This window comes from Cryptomeria japonica, chromosome 8 (assembly GCF_030272615.1).
Source record: "Cryptomeria japonica chromosome 8, Sugi_1.0, whole genome shotgun sequence".
NCBI classification, from domain to species: domain Eukaryota; kingdom Viridiplantae; phylum Streptophyta; class Pinopsida; order Cupressales; family Cupressaceae; genus Cryptomeria; species Cryptomeria japonica.
In genome coordinates, this window is record NC_081412.1 from 612892986 (window position 1) to 612904574 (window position 11589).

Consider the following 11589-nt stretch of genomic DNA (forward strand, 5'->3'; position numbering starts at 1 on the left):
CAAAATCTCCAAAAGAGATTGTTGACATGAAGAACATCCCTTATGCAAGTTCTATTGGCAACCTGATGTATGCTATGGTCTATACAAGAGCAGACATTTCCCAACTAGTGGGAGTACAGAGAAAGATTATGTTGAATCCAAGAAGGCCGCATTGGGATGTTGTAAAGAGGGTGTTTAGATATCTAAAGGGAACTTCAGATTTTGCTTTGTGATATCATGGTCATTCTAATGATTCAAAGAAAACTCTCAGTGTATGTGGTTTTGCGGATTTAAATTGGGCACAAGGCATAGACAGCAAAAGATCCACCAGTGGATATGTGTTTGTCATGAATTATGGAGCAATTAGTTGGATGAGCAAGCGGCAATCTGTAGTCGCTTTGTCCACTATAGAGGGAGAATACATAGCGGCCACACATGCTTGTAAAGAAGTTGTCTGGCTTAGCCGTTTGAGTTGAGATATTGGTTTTGATGCAGGGCATGTTGAAATTTAGAGTGATAGTCAGAGTGCCATATATTTGGCAAAGAATCCTAATTTCCATGCCAGATCGGAGCATATTGATGTTCAATATCACTTTATTCATGACATGGTTGAAGATGGAAAAGTTTATCTTTATAAGGTAGACACTCTGGAAAATGTTGCAGACACCTTGGTAAAACCGGTGAGCACTCACAAGTTCGAGTGGTGTTCTAATTCTATTGGTCTTGATACCCATGATTGTCAATAACATCAAAAATGGGAATCGGTCCAGTGAATTCCTCGTCAAGTGGGAGTTTGTTGGAAATATGTGCCTCGAATTAACTTGACCTGTGCTTAGACAAATTAGAGTAACCTATCTTATTTTAATAGCTATTGATGACACTCTTGCCGATGGGTCGATGGAATCTTTTTCTTGTGATCGGTTAAGAGGTGATCAAGTCTGAAATGATCCAATGGTTGTCACTATACTGCGATGGGAAGATGTTCTTTAGTTAATCCTTGCACCTTGGCGACAAAGAACGTACAAAACAAAATATATTAAAGACCATGCAAGTTGAAGGTAGATTAATGGGTGCTGCTTTACCACATGATGGAGATGCACAAACGTTATCAATCATGGCTTGGCGACCAAGTGGTGGGGCCTGACAAAAGAGCAACTCAGACGGGTTAACGGGTGAGCAAGTCCGAGAGGATCACATGATCGTTGCTATACCGCTATAGAAATATGCACAAAGTTTATCCTCTGTGACTTGGCAACCATGGTGGGACTCGTAAAGAGAGAAACTTAGATGAGTTAACTGGTGAGAAAGTTTGGGATGATCGGATGATTGTCGCTATACCACTATAGAAAGATGCAAAAAGTTTATCTTCTATGACTTGGCGACCAAGTTGGGGACCGACAAAGAAGAGCTTTATTCCAGGTGGTTTGTGAGGCCATGCTAAGGTGGCAGGATAGGGAACCTAGAGCTAATCAGAGGGATCCACATGGTAGAGCCTAAAAAGAAAGATCAAGCAGATTAAGGAAGATCAGATCATTGACATAGTTGTTTTGTTGTCTTACTGATGACTCGATCGAATTTCCTTCAGTGTTCGGGGTATTATCAAAGATCAGGAGATTTGGTTGTCTACTACACCGATACCCGATGAGGTCGCCTTCGGTGATCGAGTTGATATTAGTTCCAAAAGATAAACACTTGGACACTGAAGATGGTCTTGTCGGTGTATATGAATATGAAATGAATCGACTTCTTGGTGCATGTGGGATATTGTGTTTCTCATGAATGCGGACTGACGCAGACGGTTAGACTTCAAACCGCTGGTGTAGTTTCTCAGATGAACTATCGATAATCTGATATATGTAGCCATTGGATAGCTATGGTGTTATGACTGAGATCCGAGAGTAAATTGTAGTATCCTTTTCATTAGAATCTGAGAACGAATCCCTGTAGTAGCAGACTAAACTATTGTAAATTCATTTACTGAAATAAAGTGTTTCAATTGTCGGTAGTGGGCTTTTTCCTGAAAGGGTTTTCCCACGCAATTCTTGGTGTTCTATCTTTGTGTTGATTCTATGTGTTCTGTCTATGTTATTCTTAACATTTTATAAAAAATTTAAACTGCATTCTTGCATTATTTTCCCTGTTGATTGATATTGGGAAGGCGTTTTCGCACTATGCTTTCCTTACAAGTGGTATCAGAGCTTGGCCCGTTTTGTTATCCTTGTTGGGTAGGGTTTATTTTTGTGTGTCAGTTCTGTTTCAGTAGGAGTCTTGCAGAGTGTCTACTTTTTTGTTTTACAAGTTAAGATGGTGAGCACCTCAGGGCACATAGACATCAAGAAATTTAATGGTTCCAGTTTTGAACTATGGAAACTCAAGATGGAAGATTTGTTGGTCAATCAAGACCTTTGGATTGCTATGTATGCATAGAAACCTAAAGGCATGAAGCAAGAGGATTGGAAATTAACCAACCAGAAGGCAAGGGGTCTAATCAAGCTATGTCTTGCCGATTTGTTTCTGTTAAAGGTCCATGAAGAGAAAATTGTACATCTTCTCTGGAATAAGTTGGGAGATATTTATCAAGGCAAGTGCTTGGTGAATAAACTTTTATTGAGGAAGAAGTTGTATTCTCTAAAAATGAATGCAGGAACACCATTGGTAGACCACTTGAATGCATTCAACATGGTTCTGGCACAGTTAAATTTTTTTGTTGTGTCCATTCAGGAAGAAGAACGTTGCATGCTATTGTCATGTTCATTTCCTGACTCTTGGGATCACTTAGTGATGGCTATCAGTAGTACTATGACCCAGTTCAAAATAAATATTGTGGTTAATACTCTTATGTCAGAAGAAATGAGAAAGACATCTTCTGAGATGACAAAAGGTGCACTCTCTATTTGAGGTAGACTGAAGGATAAAGACAAGAAGAAAGAAAAGAAGCCAAAGTCCAAGTCTCAAGAGACATCAAAATCTCCAAGAAAGAAGTCAAAGGTGAAGTGCTAAAACTGTAGGAAGAAAGGGCATATCTGAAAGGATTGCAAGGAGGAGAAGAAGAAGAAGAAGTAATATGACATTGAACCTTCTCTGAGTGATGCAGATGCCTTTGTATCAACCCTAGTAGTGCCTACCTCAAATGAAACCTGGTTAGTAGATTTTTGCGCATCTTTTCACATGACCTCTCACAAGGAGTGGTTCTCAAAGTATGAACTATATGCTAGTGGAAAGGTATACTTTTCTAGCGATTCTATGTTGGAGATTGTAGGGAGAGGCAGAATAAAATTTCAATTCCGAGATGGTAGAGTGAAGGGAATCAATGGAGTTCTTCATATACCAGGTCTGGAAAGAAACCTTCTCTCTTTAAGTAAACTTAATGATGTTGGAGTACAAGTTACATTTGTATCTTGTGGTTGCAAGATGACTAGGGATTCCATTGTATTGGAAAAGGGTGATCGCATTGGTACACTATATAAGTTAAATGATGAACCTATATATTGTAATGTAACCTTTGCAAAGTTTGTTAAGACAACTGTAATGATGCATAATGCTAATTCATTAGAAGCTAAACTTCCTGCTGAGAAAACAATGTTCTAGCATAATAGGTTAGGCCACATAGGTGAAAAAGGTTTTAAAACTTTGAAGAATAAGATTCTGGTTGAAGGTCTAAATGATTGTAGTTTTGAGTTTGATTTTTGCAAACACTACATATATGGAAAGCATAACCATGTTCAGTTTTATTCGAGTTCTCATAAATCTTTTGACATTATAGATTATGTTCACTCTGATGTGTTTGGTCCAGTGGATATTCCTTCTCTGTCTAAGTCTAAGTACTATGTATCATTTCTAGATGATTATTGAAGAAGGGAATTTGTGTACTTTCTTAAAAGTAAATCAGAAGTGTTCAGTCAGTTTAAGGAGTGTAAGAACCTTGTTGAAAATCAGACTGGGAGAAGGATTAAATGTTTAAGAACAGGCAACGGTGGTGAATACAGTACTGCAAACTTTGACAAGTACTGTGTTGATCATAGAATTAAGAGACATAATACTATACCTTACATTCCACAACAAAATGGAGTTTCTGAAAGGTTGAATCCGTCTCTAATGGAGAAAGCAAGAAGCATGTTAAGCGGAGATAGGTTGGAACAAAAATTTTGGGTTGAAGCGGTTGCTATAACATGTTACCTACTGAATCATTCTCCTACTTCAGCATTGGTTGACAAAACATTCTTGTATTTTTCGTGCAGAGGCATATGCTCATGTGCCTAATACTAATAGTGTTGGCATTTGGCATTATAATAGACAAGGAGAGATTGTTGGCATTTCAATAAGGATATTGAGAAGGTTGTTGATGATTATGGATATAACTGATTAAGGATGTTTACTATCTTAATATTATTATTTGTCATTGATGTCAAGAAATTGATTTTCTAATTCAGTATGATGTTGCCATATCTTGAGAAGTATGATTTGATGAGTATAAAGATGTTGGTAAAAGACACAGAAAGAATATGATGAATAAGGGGAGAAATAAGTTATTCAATGGGCAACTATTACCGAGTTAGACAGTGATGAGATCATGATGATTAGATTGTTTTAATATCCTACATATGTTATTGATTGAAAGGTTAATACTATACTATGTTACCGAGCAAAGAACCTAGTCGGTAAACCCTAAGGAACCTAGTCGATAAACCCTAAGGTTATCACTATCGGTTAATGAAGGTAGAATGTCTACTGAGTGAAGTTTAGTATTTACCGAGTTGTAACCGAGTTGTAACTGAGTTGTAACCGAGCTGTAACAGAATGTATTAAATGATTACAAGCATTATTTAATGAAGGAAGCTGATGAGCTAGCTATGATTAAATGATTGGTATGCTGTGAATGAAGTTTGTTAAAGAATCTATGGTAAAGGAAAATCGGCAGGAAGATCTACATCTTAGATTGAACCACAATACCCTAGCACAAGTTCCAAGAAATGTATGCAAGTTCCACGGCAGGGTAAAACATTTTCAGATCGAAAGATACATTGAACCTGGTCAAAGTTTGAAGATCTGATGGCTATGATTGATCATGAGAAATGTGATCAATGACATTAAGCAGTTGGTGAATTGTTTATAAATAGGGAACTATTGATAAACAATGTATGCGGGCAAGAGAATGCACAGGGATGCTACATAGTGATTACTGAGCATAGAAGCTTGAAGACCTATTTTGAATAATAGAGTATAGAGCCCAGCAGATGGACAAGATTAGTTCTATGTCTATATTGTATTGAGAAAATAAGAATCTTCTTTAGCATTTTAGATGTGAAGTTGCAGATAGATTTTTATTACTGTTATTTGTGAAAGTGATAGAAAATCCCTTAACCGAGTGGACTTAATAGTCTTATTTGTAAAACCCTCTAGTAAGGTGACATTTTGATTGAGTGTTTGAAATCTTTTAACAAGGTCACTTCTAACAAGGTGAAGATCCTAATAGATCTGAGGGAAATCCCTTAACTGGGTCACATTAGCAATTTGTTTGTAATCTTTAATAGGATTTGCTTTTAACCTAGCATACTCTAGAAGAGTATATTTCTTAGTGGGTTTGAAATCCCATAGTGGTTTTTCCCTATTTGGGTTTCCATGTTAATTCTGGTGTTATGAGTGTTATGATGTTCATATACTTTTGAGTTTGCATGTTTAGCAGTTTTGGTTATATTACTGAAGTATATGTTACCGAGGTTGAATCTGATGTTTGAATGAAAGATTAAGTTTGTATGATTCACCCCCCCTCTCATCTTACTAGCTTGACATCTGTACTTATCTTTAAGTATCAGAACTATCAATTGGTATCAGAGCTTTGGACTCCGGAAGGAAAAGTTTAAAGGTACTTGAGGAAAAGATCCAAAGATGTATAAGAGGGATGCATCGAAGCTGAACAAGTCAAGTTTCTTTACATGGCAAAAAAGGATGAAGCTGCACCTATCAGGAATTGGAGAATATGTTGTATATTATCTGGAGAATGATTTCATCACTCCGAGCACCTATCCATTGACTATGGAAGAGATAAAAGAAAAGAAATAACATATCCAAGCAATGATTGAAATAACATCTACATTGACCGATTCAGAGTTTAATGATCTAGAAGGCTACAATGATGCAAAGGCAATGTGGGACAAGCTCATATCTGTGTATGGTGGAGATGAACATGTTCAAAGAGAAAAAGTGGATAGTCTAAGAGGACAACTTGAATCTATGAGGATGAATGAAGGTGAGAACATAACCCAGTATAGTACAAGACTAAAGGAGATTGTCAATCAAATCAAAGGAGTAGGTGGAACTATTGAAGAAAAGGATATAACAAGTAAGTTGTTAAGAACCCTTCTACCAGCTTATGCAATCCAAGTCCCTGCAATCAATGAATTGAGGTTTGTACCTAATATGCCAGTTTCTTTAGATTCTACTATTGGTAAACTCCATGCATTTGAGTTAAGTAACTTTGATAACAGTGGGTTATTGGTAAATAAAGTTGAATCTGCATTTAGTTCTTTTCATCTTGATAAATCTAATGATTACAATGAAAGAAAGTATCAGTACTCTAAAGGAGATCACAGTGGAGCAAGTGAAATATTTCGCAACAACATGGAGGAAGTACACAAACTGTATGAGGAAATAAAAAAGAAAGAAGAGTTTGAAGCACTATTAGCCAGAAGGTTACCGAGAGGCAAAGGTAAGTATAAAGGAAAACTACCTTTGAAATGTTTCAATTGTGATAAGATAGGACATATGGCTTCTAACTATCCTGACAAAGATTCTACTGAAAAGAGAGATTACCGAGATGATAGACAGAAAGATAATCATTATAGAGGACACCGAGACTTCAGAAGAAGAGATAGAAAGTCATGCTTAATAGTCGATGAGGAATCCAATGATGATAAATTAGATGAAACTGATACAGAGGAAGTAGTTTATGTGACTATCAAAGATGGATCAGATGAAGAAAGGTATGAAGAAAAAGACCTTATATCTCACATAAATACTAATGATTCTTGGATCATAGATAGTGGATGCTCACATCACATGACAGGTGATAAACACAAGTTTGTTATGTTAGAAGACTATGATGGAGGCTATGTAAGATTTGGTAATGATGCACCATGTCTTGTAAGAGGTAAAGGATCCATAACACTTCTTGACAATGCAAGATGCAATGATGTTTATTGGGTTGAAGTTTTGAAATAAAATTTGTTGAGTGTAGCACAACTAAACAATACAGGATACCGAATAGAATTTCAGAAAGGAAATGTCAAAGTTCATGACAAGCATGGGAAGTTAGATGCTACCGGGACACAAACAAAAGGTAACACATTTCACCTTGACTCAACTCGGAATAAATGTTTGTATGCAAAGATAGATGATACCTGGTTATGGCATAAAAGGTTTTGTCATGTAAATTTTGATAATCTGATCAAAATAAGAAAGAAGCACCAAGTAAGAGGTCTACCGAGTTTGGAAAAACGTAAGAATGCTATGTGCCAAGGATGGGGTAAAATGACAAGATCAAGCTTTACAAGTAAGTCTTACACTTCTAGGGGAATTTTAGATCTTGTGCACACTGATCTTTGTGGTCCTATGAAAGTTCAAAGTTATTATGGCGATAAATACTTTATATTATTTGTGGATGATTACTCAAGGATGATGTCAGTAATGTTTTTAAAAGAAAAATCAGAATCTTTTCAAATGTTTAAATGGTACAAGGCAAGAGTTGAAAATGGAACAAGAAGACAACTGGAATGTCTTAGATCAGATAGAGGAGGGGAGTTCACATCTGATAAGTTCAACTTATTCTGTAATAATCATGGTATAAAAAGACAAGTCTCTGCACCGAGAACTCCATAGCAAAATGGAATAGCTGAGAGAAGAAACAGATCTATTGTGGATTGTGCCAGAACCCTGATGATTGAAAAGAAAGTGCCACAAACATTTTGGAGAGAAGCAATAAGAACTGCAGTTTACACCTTGAACCGAGTACAACTAAAGAAAGATACTTTGAAGACACCATATGAAATCTAGTATGACAAGAAACCTAATGTAAGTTATTTTAAAATCTTTGGAAGTAGATGCTATGTACACAAGGATGATAGAAATGGCAAGTTTGATCATAAAAGTGAAGAAGGAACATTTCTTGGTTATTCTTCTAGAAGTAAAGCATTTAAATGTCTAATCAAATCATCTAACAAAATAGTAGAAAGTGCAAATGTGAAAATTGATGAATTTGCAGAAAGAAATGATGAAGGAAATTCCAAGGAACCAGAAGATTATGATGAATTTGTCTATGTTCAACCAACAAGTCCTACCGAGAAACCTACAGAAGGAAATGAAGAAAATATCCAGTTACCGAGTGATGAAGAAGAACATACAGAGTCTACGGAGCCTGTATTAGCCAAGTATGTTAGAAGACATCATGCACCAAGTCAGATTATAGGAGATAAGGATGATCCAGTGATGACAAGGAACAAACTGAGACAGAACACATGTCTAATATCTAAATTCAAACTGAGAATAGTGAAAGAGGCATTTAACAATGAAGATTGGATAAATTCTATGACAAAAGAGATTGATCAAATCAAGAAGAATGACACATGGACACTAGTCCCAAGACCGAAGGACAAAAATGTAATTGGTACAAAATGGATTTTCAAAAACAAGCTAAATGAAAAAGGAGAGGACATTCGAAATAAAGCAAGACTAGTTTGCAAAGGTTATGCCCAAGAAGAAGGAATTGATTATGGTGAAACTTTTGCACCTATAGCAAGACTTTAAGGAGTAAGAACATTGTTGGCATATGCTGCTTATAATAATTTCAAGGTATATCAAATGGATGTCAAATCTACATTTCTGAATGGTATATTAGAAGAAGAAGTTTTTATTGAACAACCTGAAGGATTTGCTGAAGACAATAATAAAGATCATGTATGTAAATTGAACAAAGCTTTATATGGTCTTAAACAAGCACCAAGAGCATGGTATGAAAGATTGCACTCTTATTTGATTAAGATCAGTTTTATAAGGACAAGTGAGAACAACAATATTTACATGAAGAATGATGAAAATGGAATACTGATCTCAGCCATATTTGTTGATGATATTATATTTTGTGGAAATGACTCTCTATGTAAGAACTTTGGAAATGAAATGAGCAAAGAATTTGAGATGTCATTAATCGGTGAGATAAAGTATTTTATAGGTTTACAGATACTGCAAATGAAAGATGAGATTTTCATTACTCAATCCAAGTACATAAAGGAAATCTTAAAGAAATTTAGAATGGAGGATTCAAAACTAGTAAGTACTCCTATGAATACCAACTGTAAACTATCAAAGAATGATGAATTTGCATCTATTGATGAGACACTTTACCAGTCCATGATTGGAAAGTTGCAATATGTTGTTCATAGTAGGCCAGACATAGCACATGTAGTAGGTATAGTTGGAAGATTCTCTGCAGATCCTAAGGAAACACACATGATAGCAATCAAGAGAATTTTTAGATACTTGAAAGGCACTGAGGATTATGGCTTAGTATATCAGAAAAGGAATGATTTTGATTTAAAAGTTTATACTGATGCTGATTGGGCAGGCAACATTGATGACAGAAAAAGCACAAGTGGAGGAGCTTTCTTTTTAGGAGAAAGACTAGTGAGTTGGCTTAGCAAGAAACAAGGATGTGTTTCACAATCAACAGCAGAAGCTAAATACGTTGCTGCAGCATTGAATTGTACCAACATAGCATGGATCAAACAACTACTGGAAGGTATAAATGAGAAAGTTACCGAGCCAGTAACTATACTCTGTGACAATACTAGTGCCATTAACATTTCAAAGAATCCTATTATGCACTCTAAGACAAAGCACATCTCTATCAAATATCATTATCTTAGAGAAGAAGCTCAAGAGAAGAAAGTGGTGTTGGTGTATGTTAGCACAAAGGAACAAATAGTAGATATCTTCACCAAGCCACTGCCAAGGGACACTTTTGAGTATCTCAGAAGTAAGTTAGGGGTCCTACCCCTATCTTCTACTCACTGACCGAGTTCGGTGAAAGCATCAATTTGATGACTCTACAAAATATCTTTTATGAGTTGATGCTGATTTACACACTTTAGGATGTTAACTAAAGGTGTGTAAGAAACAATATAGGAAATAATATAGGGAATAGGAATTGAAGAAATAAATGCTCTGACCGAGACTAAAGTTGACACATAACAATAGAAAATCACTTCATACAGGAAGAAATTATGTTTTAAGTTCTTTACTTTTTGGCATTGTTGTCAAAGGGGGAGAAGACTGGAAGAGAAGACTGAAAAAAAAAGCAGAAAAGAAAGAGGAGAAGACTAATGTATGGGAGAGAATTCTGATGACAAAAGGAGAGCATTTCAACACAGCAATCCAAATCAATAAGGTCAAATCAATTCGTTTTGCCATCAATGCCAAAGGGGGAGATTGTTGGCATTTAGCATTATAATAGACAAGGAGGGATTGTTGGCATTTCAATAAGGATATTAAGAAGGTTGTTGATGATTATGGATATAACTGATTAAGGATGTTTATTGTCTTAATATTATTATTTTGTCATTGATGTCAAGAAATTGATTTTTTAATTCAGTATGATGTTGCCATATCTTGAGAAGTATGATTTGATGAGTATAAAGATGTCGGTAAAAGACACAGAAAGAATATGATGAATGAGGGGAGAAATAAGTTATTCCTATTACCGAGTTAGACAATGATGAGATCATGATGATAGATTGTTTTAATATACTACATATGTTATTGATTGAAAGGTTAATACTATACTATGTTACCGAGCAAAGAACCTAGTCGATAAACCCTAAGGAACCTAGTCGGTAAACCCTAAGGTTATCGCTATCGGTTAATGAAGGTAGAATGCCTACCAAGTGAAGTTTATTATTTATCAAGTTATAACCGTGTTGTAACCGAGTTGTAACCAAGTTGTAATCGAGCTGTAACAAAATGCATTAAATGATTACAAGCATTATTTAATGAAGGAAGCTGATGAGCTGGCTATGATTAAATGATTGGTATGCCATGAATGAAGTTTGTTAAAGAATCTATGGCAAAGGAAAATTGGTAGGAAGATCTATAGCTTAGATTGAACCGTAGTACCCTAGCACAAGATCCAAGAAATGTATGCAAGTTCCAAGGCAGGGTAAAACATTTTCAGATCGAAAGATACATTGAACCTGGTCAAAGTTTGAAGATCTGATGGCTATGACTGATCATGAGAAATGTGATCAAGGAGATTAAGCGGTTGGCAAATTGTTTATAAATAGGGAACTATTGATAAACAATGTATGCGGGCAAGTGTATGCATAGAGATGCTACATAGTGATTACCGAGCACAAAAGCTTGAAGACCTATTTTGAATAACAGAGTATAGAGCCCAACAAATGGACAAGATTAGTTCTATGTCTATATTTTATTGAGCAAATAAGAATCTGCTTTAACATTTTAGATGTGAAGTTGCAGATAGATTTTTATTACTGTTATTTGTGAAAGTGATAGAAAATCTCTTAACCAAGTGGACTTAACAGTCTTATTTGTAAAACCCTC